Raw genomic sequence first — 14,901 nt, 5'->3', positions numbered from 1 at the left:
TGGGAAATTACTAGAGAATGCCAGAGGTCTTCAGTAAGGGAAGGGAAGTATCATGCCTAAAATCCAAGAAAGCTATTGGCACCAAACAGAGATGATAATATTGGGCAAGATGGATCACTAGACTAAATGAGTACAAGGCACCTTCCTGTATTTCTCTGTACCTTGGGTAACCCAGGTATTTCAAGACTGCAATTCCCAGAAGCCCCCACCACTATCTGTGCTGGACAGGGTTTCTGGGAGTTGCATTCCAAGAACACTTGGGTTAGCCAAGATTGGGAACCACTGCTAGATACCAACCATCCCATAGGCTACCACAAATTTTAGGGGTTCCTACTTTATGTGCTATGACCTGTGGGTTTCCAATTGGTGGTGACAATAAAATGAGCTTTCTCCACGTTGCTGCCTATCCTATTGAATGTACAGTATGTCACTCTCCTATCCTGATGTATTTTAGGCACTTATTTTGGCTTTCTCCATATGTTTGAACACCACCACCCCATTTGTAGTTACTGTAAGGCACTTAATTGTTTTATAATATTGCAAACCAGTGGTTCTCAAACTTGAGTCCCCAAATGTTCCTGGACTGCAACAAATCCTGGCCAGCACAGCAAGTGGTGAAGGCTTCTGGGAGTTTTAGACCAAGAACATCTGGGGATCTAAGTTTGAGAACCACTGTTGTAAACCATTTAGGAGAGTAAATGAGAAGTGTTCTATGCATTGTTTTGTGAGGGGGGCACTCACTATGAAACCTTCTGCTGTTTTGCTCGTACGTATGTGTATTCTGTGGTTTGGTTGAAGGCTATGCAACATAAGACTTTCCACATGGTGGTGCCCAATACGTGGTATGTGCTTCCCCCATAGGCTAGGTTGCCATCCTCTTCCACTGGCAGCTGAAGACATATCTCTTTGAACAAGCAGTTGTTTCTCCTGTTGATTAAATCAGTTTATTGATTACGTGCGTGATGGACAGCATTGTCTTTGTCACACCCTGTCACAACCTTCAGAGTGCTATTACAGCCAGATGGTGAGTGAGTTTGGAGTGACAGAGAGAAAGAACATACGGTAGTGTAATAGGGAGAGACCAATTGGGGTAAAGTTGAGGGGAAAATTAAATGACATACTCAGGTAACAAAAGAAATGAGTACTGTCACTGAGTGAGCATACCACTCTTATTTTTATTTTCCAGGCTTATAAAAAAATACTATTCTCATTCCTGTTCAGATGCTGCCAGATTGGTAGAAATGGTGAAATCCAGGCCTAAACCTGTTAAGCCAAGCACATACAATCCTATCCTTTGGTTGAAGCGCCTTGATTCCTTTTACAGACCCATGGTGCTCCTGAGGGAAGAAATAAGGTGAGCACAGGAACTTAGGAACGTAAAAAGGCAGCAGTCAAAGGTGTGCTTGGGCTAATTTCAAAAATGCTGTTTGACAAACGTGTTGTTTTCTTGCTTCTTTATATTCTTTAGCTTGCTTAAAGAAAACTCCTTTTTTTAGAGGAGAAAAGCAGAATATATGTTTTTTTTACTAACAAATCATCATACAAACAGACACGCTAAAGTTTTTGTGTCCAGGAAACTTATGTTCTTGGCATTTCGTTACATGTGTATAATTATCATTACAAATGGCAACACAAGGGTTTTCTACCCTCTCTTCCTCTGATTTATTGAATGAATAAACATGGCACAGGGTTTCAGACAACACTGCTCTCTGCTCATACCTTCCCCTTGTTTCCACTTGGGGCTGCAAGAGAGGCAAATGTCCCTTTCTGCCAAATTTGTATTGGGTGGGTGGCAGGAAGGGCTCGGGCCTTGCAAAAATGGCCAGGGCCTTCTTACAGTCCATAGGGATATATGGTTCCCATTGTTTTCATATTACTTACAGTGTTTCCCCAAAAATAAGACAATATATAATTAATATAATATAATTAATCTTATATTAATTTTTGCTCCAAAAAAAAGCATTAGTGCTTATTTTCAGGGGATGTTTTATTTTTATTTTTTTCATGTACAACAATCTACGTTTATTCAAATACAGTCATGTCATCTTCTGGTTGCTGCACAAAGGTGGAGGGTGGGGTTTCACTGAACTGGGGCTTCTTTTTGGGGTAGGGCTAATACTACGAGCATCCTGAAAAATTATACGAGGGGTTGTCAGGTTAGGTCTTATTTTGGGGAAAACAGAGTATGTGTCTGTTGTGGAGTTTGTTATTCGTCTAACTTGCACATTGCAGCATACTAAAGGGTACTCTAGTGCTTAGATACATAATGGAGATGTGCAGATGTGTGCATTTTGACTTTAATTCCTAGAATTCTCTAGGCAGCTTGCTATGTGGGAAATTCTGGGAGTTGTGGTCCAAAAACATGACTTACTGCTCTTGCAAACTTATTGCATTGCTAGAAGGCAAGTAAGATTACTGAGTAAAATGGATCATGCATGGCTTCTACTACAGTGGTGTTCCGCATGACGACAATAATCCATCCCATTGAAATCCCTGTTTAGCGAAATCGTCATGCGAAAACCCTTTCCCCATTGGAATGCATTGAAACCTGGTTTAATGCGTTCCAATGGGGAAAATACCTCGCCGTCCAGCGAAGATTGGCCATAGGGAAGCCATTTTGCGAGCACCGATCAGCTGTAAAAATGGCTGCCCTGCGAAGCATGGGTCCGGAAAACACAGGGCAGCCATTTTGCGAAGCCGACGATCAGCGGAAAAAATCATCGTCTTGCAAACAAACAGTTCGCGAAGCACGGACCTAATCAACGTCCAGTGAAAATCCCCCATTGGAATGACTGTTTGTGAATCGCTATAGCGATCGCAAAAAGTCTTCGTTATGCGGATTCGTCATTTAGCGGGGTCGTTGGCTTGCGAGGTACCACTGTATTTTTTTAAAAACAAAAACCTTGTAGTTGATTATGTTTTGTGCTTTTTAAAGGTCTGAAACAAATAAGCTAAACTGACAGATTTTCTTGAAAATTCCAACTATCATTTCTTTTTTAGTTAATTTTGAATAATGAAAAAGTAAACAGTTACTTTTGAGCGACTTGGCCTCTAATGGCAACTGAAACTTGGAAAATTTGTTTTTCTAGGTGAGGTGACAACTCCCAAATTCCTCAACCAGCATTACCAGTCTGGCTCTGTGACTGTCGTGGCCGTCATGACCACGGTGCATCTTAGCACCAGGACTGACTATCCTGTACAGATGGTGGTCATTTTCGACTAGTATAAATAAAAGTTGGAGGACAGAGTGTCCAACATGAGGCAGCTTTAGGAAGCAGAAGGAAGATAAATGACTTTTGCTTGGTCTCTGCAATGGCTTGAATGCTAATGAAAACAGAAACATATTTGACATTATTACATCCAAAATACCCTTGGGATTGCAAAAAATGTGCCCTTTTTATGGTGCCGATAAATTTTTCACTTAACACTTGGAAACATTGTGAGTTTTACTGCATTTTGTGGCTATTGCTCCATATTCCGGGCAGGATAATGGCTAATAAAAACTTTGCAGTGGATGGTATGGTTGTGAATTTCTGGAATAGTTATGTGTAGTTTCTGGAAACATTAGCTTGGGCCTCAGAGTGTGCATTTAACTTTTTGAAGATTCTTGTCAGTAAGGTGCATCTTTAGTACCAGGAATTAAATGCAAAATTGCCTCCTAACCACTCGTGTATATGCAACAAATATGTATATATAAAATAGCATTTATGACAGCATTATTTTATGGTGGAGTTCACAGTTGTTGAAGCTCTCGACAGGAAAGGGAGAGATAGAAATCAGGCTTCCTGGGGGCATTCCTTCCAGGGGCTCTGAAGGGCACTTTTCCAAGTGGTATACCTAATGCTTTCCAGTCTGAAAATGTGTCACTGTTGAATGTGCTTAATGCTGCCTAGCACGCAAGGGAGACCCATTTTTCCAGATAATTTTCTTTCCGGCCCATTCAGACCCTTTATTTTATTTCATTAACAGCCTTAGGAAATTCCAATACCTGTACCAATTTTAGAACAATTTTGTGAGAATATCCAAAGGCAGGCTTGAGACTTGGATGACAAAGTTACCATTATTGCGATCACTGTTGACCTGTACAAAAATCAATTGCTTTGCTTGGAGGTATCCAGAACACCTTTTCTCTCAGTGTGCAATGGAGGGGTAGAGCCAAGAGTTTCATCTGAGCATATTGACTTCAAGAAAGCAAGGTGAAAGCTTTCTGATAGTTTCCCAAACTTTGTGTTAACTTTCCTGTCCAACCACTAGATTTCTTTGATTGTGTTTGCGTGCAGTGATTTAATATATTATTTTCTATAAAATAACTTTCCAGGCTGTGCCTGAATCAGGGGTGACTCAAAATACTGTGCTGCTTGAGGGACAGAACAATGTGGTATTCCATGCTGTCCTCTAATACTAGTGACGGAAAGTCATAGTCACAACTCTTTGTAACAAGAGTGGGACACAACACTTTTCACCAATACTCTCTTGCCAGTCCATCTGCTACTGTTTCACTTAGCTCATGATAGGGTTGGCCCTGTCTTGGAACCAGGTTGATCCCTGAGGGATCTGTTGGAGTTTTTGCTGCCTTTAGTAGATGTGTCTGGGAGTGATGTTTCTGGGCTGGGGTGACTATAAATCTATTCAGCAGTAATCAATTGTTCCCTCCTGCCTCTGAATCCAGAAAGAGCCCTGCATCTCTGCTGAGTGGTTCCCCTTTTCCCCCTGTTGAAACCTGTTGTTGAAAGCAGTCATGTTTATCAGTTTGCTATTGATCTGTAAGTACTGAATTTTTTTTAAAAAAAAGATTTCTTCTTACAAATGTCTCTGAGTGAGTTATTGAGACTGTAAGTGCCAATTAATGAGAAAAAAAAGTCTGGGAGACTTGAAGCTATTCTGGTCTGTAAATCCCTGTACTTATGCTGCAGCAGCTAGAGGAATTTAACCAATAAATGAATAAATAATTGAAAACCCCTGCAACAGGAGTAACTCTTTCCGTACTACCTTGCATAGATAAGGCCCCTTTTGTGGCACATCAGTGGCGGAGACACAGTGATCTATGATTAGAGTGCGCCTTCTCAGAAGTCATACACAAACTGTTGAATTCATCCCAGCAATTGGCCGATTTTACATCTACAGAATCTGCCTTTCCCACGCTTTTTTTTTTCTTTTAATGAAAGAACTTGAGCTACACCAAACACGGTCTGGTCCAAAAGACATACACTTAGAATGAAAAAAGTCTGAATTAAAGAATTGTAAATGAATGGCGCTCACTAGACATGGGGACCATGAATTTACTAATGTTTTACTGATGAACCACAAATTGGTTCATAGGTCCTTGTTTTTATTTTTTTATTTTTAGACAGCCCATGGCTGTTAAAAAAAAAGCAAAAAGCTGACACACACACCCTGCCCATCACCTCCTTACCTTGTCCTACTGCTGTCTCCATCACCATCACCATGCTGCTGTCTTTGCCACTCCGGCAGCCTAGCCTTCCTTCTCTGCCTATGGGGATGAATAAAAAACAACAACAACAAGTAAATATTCTCCCCTTCATATTCGTTGGGGTCTCTGGAACTGATGAATATGAAGCAATGAATGCTCAATGAAGCAGCAATTTCTTAGGAATATCACAATTCATTTTTAAAATTCATTCCCTATATCTAGTGGGATATCTGTATCCCTATATCTATCCCATGAAAGCCCAATCTCCATTATTCATAGCATTTTTCACTTCAGGTGTGTGTGTGTGTGTGTGTGTGTCAGTGGGGGTCTGTGTGTGTGTGGGGGTCTATGTGTGTGTGTGTAAATACCAGTTAAAACATGGCTGTTCTGACAAGCATTTCCCTTGTTGGGCAAAAAATTTTTGTGGCAGCAAGAAGTGTGCCTGCGAGATTCTTCTTTCAGAGTGTTTTATTTGCTGATTTGCTTCTTTTAAAAAGCAACACCTCTCTCTCTCCTCTCTCTCTCTCTCTCCCTCCCTCCCTCCCTCCCTCCCTCCCTCCCTCTCTCTCCTTTTTTAAAATTATCCTTTGAGATGCTTTTGTTTTACACTCTGGTCAACTGCTCTGTGCAATGCAGATGTGTTAGAAGCAGGGATGTTGGCAAGTCTTTGGATCTGAGACCCAAGTCTGAGTCCAAGTCTTTGGTACCAAGTCCTGAGTCCCAAGTCCAAGTCCCTATTAAAAACAAGCTTTTTCCCCCAGAAAAAAAAGGAGGTGGTTGGGTAGGTTCTGAGTTTAGTCCGAGTCATTGGAAAAAAAAAACAACGAGTTGAGTCCAAGTCGTGTCACCTTGATGCAACTTAAGTCAGACTTAACTGTGAATTCTATGACTTGAGTCCCTATCCCTGGTTAGAAGAAAGGCACAAGATTTCAAAAATAAATGTTTTGTTTGTTATCTTTCTCCTCTTCCTTTCCCTCCCCTCTGTTTCCCCATAATGAATTTGAGACTGGAAATTCCTCTGCAGGTTTATTAGACTGTTGCATTCTACACACTAATAATAACCACCTGCACAACTATGAGCCCATAATAGAAAGAATGTTTCCCCATACTTTTTCAGCAGTTGTTCAATGTACATAGTTTACTTGAAATTTAGAGGGAAGATTTGTTTGAAGCTGCAGAGCCAGCACTTCTGCTTTTTATGGAAATAATACTCACTGTCAGCTCCCTTCATTCGGTTACACTTTGATCAATAAAGCATCTAGCTGCAAAAGCTTATACAGTAATAAACACACACATAGACATGGAAATATACTTATATGTGATGTTTCCACGAAATGTAAAGCCATGCATAATCCAAGGAGATTGTAAATTTTAGTAAGCATAGCAGTCCTGAAATCAGGGGGGATTTTTTTAAAATCCTGAAATGACTCTCTCTTTCAGATCATAGTAAAAGTGGCAAATCATCCAAAATACATTCAAGTCTCCCATTCCATTGAAGAATGGTGAAATAACATAGGCCTTTTTTAAAAGGCCAGAATAATCCACTGGGAAAATCAGATCAAGCACTTGAGCCAAAATATCAAAAATACATAGTTGACCAAAAGAAAATAACCTTTTAAAAAAAATCAATATACTGTACATGCATAGAGATTTTTCATCCATTCCCTCAAAAACTTCAAAAAAAAAAAAAGGCTGGATTTTGTCTGTAATGCTATTCAGACATTCAGAAAAGAGTTGATCTGAATGTGTGGGGAGGAGAAGGGGGAGAGGGCTAGGTCAGCTGCAGACAGTGACACGAAGAAGGGAATTGCTTTCTCCCCATGTGGAGCCCCTCCATGCGATCTCTTCAGAGTCCCAGACTCCTCCTGCGTTGGGAAGCTGGTAGCTCTGTCATCAGTAGGGTAGCAACGCTGCTCTGTGTCCAAACTATGAAGGAGGTATTCATGGTGCTCATCCTATTTTATGATGGATTCAACCCTTTATATACCTCCACTAAAGTTTAGATTAAAACCCAGAGTGGATTCATATAAACATTCCCTGACATCTGACCCTCCAGCTCTCACCAGCCTCCAGGTGTAGTGGACTGTCCCTCTGGCGGTGGGGGGGGGGAAGGCTAGTCCCCTTCCCCCATGCATGTGGTCAGATGAACCCTTTTCTGAAGTCTGCAGATGGTTTGATCTTTTTTTAAAATGCAGTTTCCCCACCCACAAAAGAATACATATTTAAATTCTAGAGATCATCATATCAAAGGCTAGGTTCCAGCAGATTTACCACACAGAGTAAAACCAGCTTTTTGCCTGCTTTTCAGACTTAGCTCTAAAACAGATGGTTTTCTTCATGCCCCTTTCCTTACGTAATGTGGGGAAAGTGTGGACAATCTTCTTCACCCCATCACCTGTACCTTCTTGAATCTTGAATCTTCCCAGTTCTCCCTGAAAGAAGAGCTTGGAAAGGCTACCATCTAGAATACATGCACAGTGGGATGGATTTTAGGACCTGTAGTTTTAAAATGTAACCTTTCCATAGCCCATGGCTGAGCAACCCACCCACAATCGATTCTTGTTAGCTAGCAGTTGGCCATTGCCGGGTCTGAAGAGATCTGGCCTTAAGCCATCCACACGTTTTGTTCACAAAATTATAGAGTCCAGCATTACAGAGTGGGCGGGGATGCTAAACTTTTTGCAATTAGTTGCATGCGATTCCAAGAGAGAGCTAGAAGATCATTTAAAGTTACTCTCTTCCTCATCATGATAGAACATAGGAAAAAGGGATGATTCTTTTGTAGGGTAGGTCAGGCCTGCACTCCTGAGCATGAAGCCGTGCAGAACTGTCACAGTTCCCTATTCACACAACCCCCAACAAAGGAGGGAGACAAGCTGGGAAATCTCACTGATGCAGGAGGAAGTCATGGCAGTGGTAGGGAGTCACGACATAATGCAATCGAGAAAACTGCCAAGACCCAGAAATGTTGCAAGGACTAGCCACATCCCTATCTCCACCGACAAGGCTGCCTCTTCAGTGCAATGTCAAATGTAGGAAAATTATCAGAGATCCGGTTTGATTCTGGATGAGGATGCCGACCTGGTTTACATAAGGGCAATGAGAAGAGGGGAGATTGTTTCACCTGACTCTATGCTCTGTGGTACGGCAGGCTAGGGATGGAAGATGAGGAGGTGGAGCGGCTGCAGTGCACAAAAATATGCTAACTGAATATTTCATCCAGCATTCTGCCAATTTTGAATATATGCCGCTGCAGCTGCATGGCCAGGGCAACATGGGAATTTGGCTAATGAGCCATTTTGCTGCCCAACAGTCTAATGTTAATGTTTTTTTTATGGCTGAACCTGTTTTTACTGTTTTTTTTTTTAAAAAACTTTATGATTGCAATATGCCTTGAGCTTTATCAAGAAAGTGAGAAGGTGGGTATAAATGTAAATCATCATACTCACTGTCCTCCCCTTTAACTCATCAGGCACCACCAGTCTTTATCCCTACCTTCCACCCCACATTACCATTGAGCACAACACTCTGAACTTCAGAATCTCTTTGAAACAACAAGCATCTTCCGCCTGGACAGAATGGAGCGCAGTCCTCCCTACCCCATGCACAAGCACGTCCACATTAAAATCAGCCAGACAACAGTTCTCCATGAACAGTTCATTTATCTCAGCAGAGGCCTTCAGCTGGAGCAATAGGGCAGTCTCTTCAGCAAAGATATCTCAGTTATGAGCATTTGCTAGGAATGTTTGATCTACTAGTTTTGACGAATTAGCTGTGTGTATTCATGGAATGCCTTTGCGTATCTTGTTGGCTTTTAAGGAGGAGCTGGGTTTCAGCATCTCTAGGATTTATTTACTAATTCCAGGCTTCATCTGCGACTTTGGTGCATACCAAAGACAAAAAATCTGCTCTTCAGCAGTTTTGTAAAGTCCGAGGGAGAAATAATCTCCAACAGAGATGAAGACAAATTCCATCTGCAGCAAAACAATAATCCCGAGACCGTGGATTTCGACAGAGTTGGGACTTTAACAATGCAAGGCAGAAAATGCTTGCAAATCCACCTGAACATGTTGTCTAATTTGATGTTATGGAAAGTATCTATATTCTAGATTCCCCTAGTTCTGATTAAGTCAGTTGGACTCCCGCAGGGAAAGTAACTGAATGCCTCTCCAAGGGGCATAATAGGACATGCGGGCATGCTTTTTCGGCATTGGGCACACAGCCTTGCACCACTTTCCCAGTGTGGTGTAGTGGACAGAGTAATGGACTAGGACTCTGGAGAACAGAGTTCAAATTCCCACTCAGTCATGGAAACCCACTGGGGGAATGGAACTTGTGAAATATCACTTACCTTGAAAAGCCTGTTAGGGTCACTATAAGTCAGTAAAAAATTCAAATAGCGCCTTACGTGTTATCTGGCTGAGACATTGCTGTAATATGTCAGGCAAAAAACCGAAATAAAAACCAAAAAATAAAGACAAAAATGTTGTGGTACCTTAAAGGCTAGTAGTCATTGTTCCCTCTAAGCTGTGTGTGCTTGCCCAGACCTCCATGGGGGTTGTGCAGAGACAACCGGCAGCTTGTTTGTTTACTTCCTGTTTCTAATGACGTCCCGCTCACACACACCCTGTGCACATGGTGCAAGGCTCCCACAGAAGTTTATAGGGAACATAGCTACCTACTATATTTTAATGTGAGCTTCCATGGATAAGTCTGCTTCTTCAGACACAAGAGTGGGACTGCATGACAAATATTTATACAGTGAAACTTGGCCCACAAACAAAGAGACTGGCTGTTTCCTGGGCACAGGTAGTTAATGATGTGGCATTTCGCGCCTGGCAACAACCATTAAGACCCCTGTTGATATTCCGTTCTCTTGTACATTCTCTTCTGTCTCCCCCTCTGCAGGGAAGCAGAAGGAAGCTTTAAATGTCTTAATAATTGGATAGATCCTGCAATGGCTTAAGCAAAGTGACTATGGTCATTGGCTTTGGTTTGATCACACATGCCTGAACCAGACCAAAAAACAGCACTTCTACCCACTCTTTAAAAGTAACCCCTGACAGGGGCCCAAAATATGTGGATAGGTTGTTTCATTATTGCCCATACATGGTGTGATTGGAAAAAAAGGAGTGAATGAGCTTATTCAAAATGTATGTATGTAACTCTCTTTCATTCAAGGTCCTCAGAATACTGGTGTTCTTTTCTTCTTCAGAAACCTCCATGACAAATGGATTGGATCCAGTCAAGCCATTGCATGCTGGCATCACATGCTTTTAATTGCCTAGTGAGAAAATATAAAAGTTGGTGAGATACACAACTTATTTAAGCATTAATAGTGGTTTTGAGAGACTCTTTGTGTGTGTGAGAGAGAGAGACAAACTGTGTGTGAGAAAGAGAGAGAACGAATGAGTGAGAGTGAGTGAGTGAATGAATGTGTGGGGCTGGGTGGGCTTCTATTTCTCAGGAATTGCCAAGCAGTAAGTAGAGCTGATTCTGATACCAGAGGCAAAGCAGCAATTTAAATAATAAATATAAAATAAAAAATTTTCTTTCTTCATTTTAAGTACAGCAGCTGACTGGATTATCACTGAATCTTGTTTCAACCCTGGCATCTATAAAACGTCTCAACAGCTGTGGGCAACAGGTCAATTAAGGTGGACACCTCTGTCCTCCAAGAGAGGATAATGGCCAAGGTGGGCTGGGAGGTTGCTGTTACTTGCCCCAGCATCTGCCACTTGGGGTGGATCCCTCACGCTGCCCAATAGTCGGGCTAGCCCTGCTGGGTAACACAGTACAACATCTTCTTCTGAAATGACAAGTTGCCATTGACTGCTTCTGGCCAATGAAGAATTAATCCCCTCCTCCAGCCTGGTGCTCTCGAGATGTTTTTAGAGGACTAGATAAGGATGGAAGATCTTGTATCCCCCAGAACTTCACTTTTAAGCTCTTCCTGAGAGCTCTGGCTGCACATTTTTGTGCTGGATCTTGCTTTTTTTTTTTTTCTCTTGACTCTTGCCTTCTCCATTTCTGGCTTGCCACATTCCAGTCTGCTGCACACAGTCTAGTCTAGACAATGTTCAATAAGGTGGATGGCTAGAATGTCTAGGTGGATATAAGAAATCTGTTGCCTCCCAGTATTATGACACTATCTAAATTACTGTGTTCTTACAGCTATGGATTTTGACTCCTAAGACTTTGATCCTTTGCACGTATATACTGTACTACTTACTTGGGCATAAGTCACACTGAATTTTGCCATGCTCCTTTCTGAGCAGGCAGGCATAGCAAAGACCGCAGCGGAGAAACGACACGTTCGTCCTGCTCCAGCCATCTAGAACGCCATCCTTAGATCCCTGTAACATGGTTTGCAGTTTTAACATGTTAACAAGCTAGCCTAAAACAGGAACCGCCTCAGAGAACGAGGAAGAAATAACAGGCTTCTTTCGATTTATTTTTCTATTTTCCCTTGGAAAGTCTTTGATTTCTACGCCTCATTTATGTCGGGCATGCGGTCCCCTTCCCTTGCAGTTCAATGCAGCAGCCTGGAAATGCTAGAGCGGAAGGACTGCCAAAAAAAAAAAAAAAAAGGTGGGAGACCGAAACGCAGGTTTCAGCCATCATCCTCCCTCCTTGCTTGCTCTGATTAGTAGCGATAAGATAACCGAGCAGGCATTCTGCCTGCATCCACACCTATTGCATTTGAGCGAATCACCGCAATCGGTAGTTTAAAAAAAAAAAAAGCAAACAAACACGTGAACCTCCCCCCCTCCCTTCTCGCCATTAGTTCACCGCCTGCCAACGCTGGCTGTTCTGACCGATGATGTCATTGCTGCTGTTCTAATAATAGATCCAGGACTTTGCTTCCCTGCCCCCCCCCCCGGACCAGACCACTGAGAGAAAGGGGTGTGCGTTTTAGCAGTGGCTGCAGATTTTCATCGATGACATAAGGGGGTGGCTGGGTTTGTGACAGCCATCTCCTGGAGGTTGCTCGGGGAGGAGGAGAAGCTGGAAGCGGGGCGATCCTCCCGCGGTTGTTTCTCCCGGGGCATTCCTGCTTTCCCCTCCCTTGGAGAGCACAGCTCGGTGTTCCCCGAGGCTCCCTCGGCAGGGCTGGACCGGTCTGCTGTCTCCAGGTGTGATACAGGAACCAGTCCTGTTGCTGGTGCTGAAATAAACCTTCCATTGCCAGTCCAGTCCGCTTCTGCTCCCTGCGTGGATAAGGCAGTCTCTTTTTTTCCTTTCCTCCGGTGGCCTAATGTCTTGGGCTAACTCTGTGCAAGGAACTGAAAGCCTCAGCCCCAGCTGCCGGGGTCTCCTTCCTCGTAAATAAGGGGACCCCCGCAAACGTGGGCGTCAATACTTCTTTTCTTCTCAGACCTGGTTTACACGAGATAGCCCAGTAAATTCTGGGACTCAAGTCGACCAAGCTCGTTGCTTGTGTCTTTTCCTATCAAACATCAACTGCAGGATGTGGCTTTCCAAGAAGGACAGAAAAGCACTTTGCACATGCTTGTAGGCATTTCCTTTTCTCCTTCCTCGTGTGACCAAATGGATGGATGTGCTCTGTTTGTATGAAAGGTTCAGATTAAAGATGTGCCATGTAGGGAGACTGAGAGGTTCACAATGCTTGCTCTCTTAGCTGCTCCAATGGATTCATGTGCCAGAACGTAATATTGTTATAAGTAGAAGTGCTCTCACTGCTGCAGGAGATTTAGGTAACCATGTCTTTAGAGAGACCCTGATTTTGCATTCTCTGACTTCAGGGCACAGGCAATTCATAAACAAGCAGGGAGGTGCCTCCAGGATGCTTTGGGATGTGTTCCCCCAGTTCAGTCCATGGTCTGATTTTGTTTTTCAGACAGCATATTGCTTTGTATTCTGTGATTGTACAGATGCTGCACCACAGCAGTTTCCCACTTGCCAAGGGACACATCATAGTATTCTGTTCTGGCAGATCAGCTTTAGACCAGCTCCTCACAACTGTGTTCCTTTTTCAGAAAAAAAAGGGGGAGGCTGCAGAAGGGTTACAGATATGCGTAGTGTGAACATATATTCTGATGAAGATGTGCTGAAGCTTTCTACAACAGGCACATAAATGAGACATAACTGGAAGACATAGTATTTCCAGGTTATAATGCTGTGATTAAGGGCCTCGGTCCTCACCATATAACTGCCACGACGGGCACAACAGATAATGACTACACAACACTCCCCTCTTAAATGCATTTTTCTGACCCATCACTTCAGTCATTGTTAAGTAGCAGGATCTAGCCCCCAGTTAAATTTTCTGCAGTGCCCTCATATAGAAGATGAAACCAAATAGTTCCACACATAATCGGCTGCTTCCTACAGATAACAAGTTCACTGCCTCTGTTTCCCCTCCTTTTGTGTAATAATATTCTAAAATTACTTTTATACAATATTTATAGCGGTGTGGCTCCATTAAATGTTTCAGAAGGAGTATCACAGAAGAATCTGAAATAAGGTTAATCTAGAATACTGCTATGCACTAATGCATTTATAAGGTATATAAATGTAAGAAACAATAAATAACTATTGCTAGATTGTGTTGCTGCTTCATTCTGTGTCAGAGAAGCTGAGCTGATAGGATAGACAGGAGGTGAATATGTTTCGTACCAAAGGATAGCAGCTTGCAGCAGCCAGATGTTTTAAACATTTTACTTACTAATGAAACATACAGAAAGCTGCTTTAAGATACTGTAGTTTGTGCTTCTCCTGAGTAGTTTAGCAAGCTGGTGAGTTTGCTAACCAAACTTTTGTGGAGGACTTTGTCAATTGTTTTTCTGAAATAATTAGTTTAGCTCCTTATTAGAAATACAGACACTTGCTTTAAAATGGTAACTGTAATGACAGCTAATTATCTGAGGGAGGGGCTTAGAACTGTAACTGCAACTAAATTCTTTAAATAAAACAAACAACCTCCAAATTCTGTCTTCAGTCTTGCATCAGTCTAAGGCAATGGTTCCCAACTGTGGGTAACCCAGGTATTCTTTGACTGCAACTCTGCACAGCTGCCAGTGAAGGCTTCTGGGAATTGCAGTCCAAGAACACCTGGATGATCCAAGGTTGAGAACCGCTCTTCTAAGGAATTGTGGAAAAACTGAAGAGTGAGTTGATCCAGCTGCCCACTGCTGCTTGAAACATTGATTCTGCAGTATTTTATGCAACATGGTTCCACCAATGGAGCAGGGGGGCTGCTGAGTATGCTGTACTTGGAGCCCTCTCAAACATAGCAGTTCTGCTTATTCTATGAAACACATAAGGACATATAATTTGATCTTCAGTGTGTACTAGATAATACAGGAAGAAGCATTGGCCTCTTATTCTGGATACAGCGATTCAGGCTGTAAAGTATGCTTTAACTGTTTAATCCTGTGACTTATGAATTCTCCGGCCAAGTTTCTTAACTCAAAAGCTCCCGAGTATAATTTCAGACTGGCAGTTCT

The 14,901-nt window shown here is 42.4% G+C and overlaps 1 long non-coding RNA gene across 2 annotated transcripts; it reads right to left on the bottom strand.

The window, feature by feature from the left end:
• Window positions 1-467: 467 nt before the first annotated feature.
• On the bottom strand, window positions 468-12,380 carry LOC140706855 (uncharacterized). Of its 2 annotated transcripts, XR_012086738.2 has the most exons (3): window positions 11,664-12,198; window positions 5,414-5,491; window positions 468-1,337 (listed from the first exon to the last, which is right to left on the bottom strand). It is a non-coding gene; the product is annotated as an uncharacterized LOC140706855 (long non-coding RNA). The 2 variants fall into 2 exon arrangements; XR_013545178.1 differs by having other exon boundaries at window positions 5,414-12,380.
• Between the last annotated feature and the right edge of the window lie 2,521 nt (window positions 12,381-14,901).

This window comes from Pogona vitticeps, chromosome 4, assembly GCF_051106095.1.
Source record: "Pogona vitticeps strain Pit_001003342236 chromosome 4, PviZW2.1, whole genome shotgun sequence".
Taxonomy (NCBI): Eukaryota; Metazoa; Chordata; class Lepidosauria; order Squamata; family Agamidae; genus Pogona; species Pogona vitticeps.
Note: the sequence above shows the minus strand (reverse complement) of the source record. Positions and strands in the feature narration are given on the sequence as shown.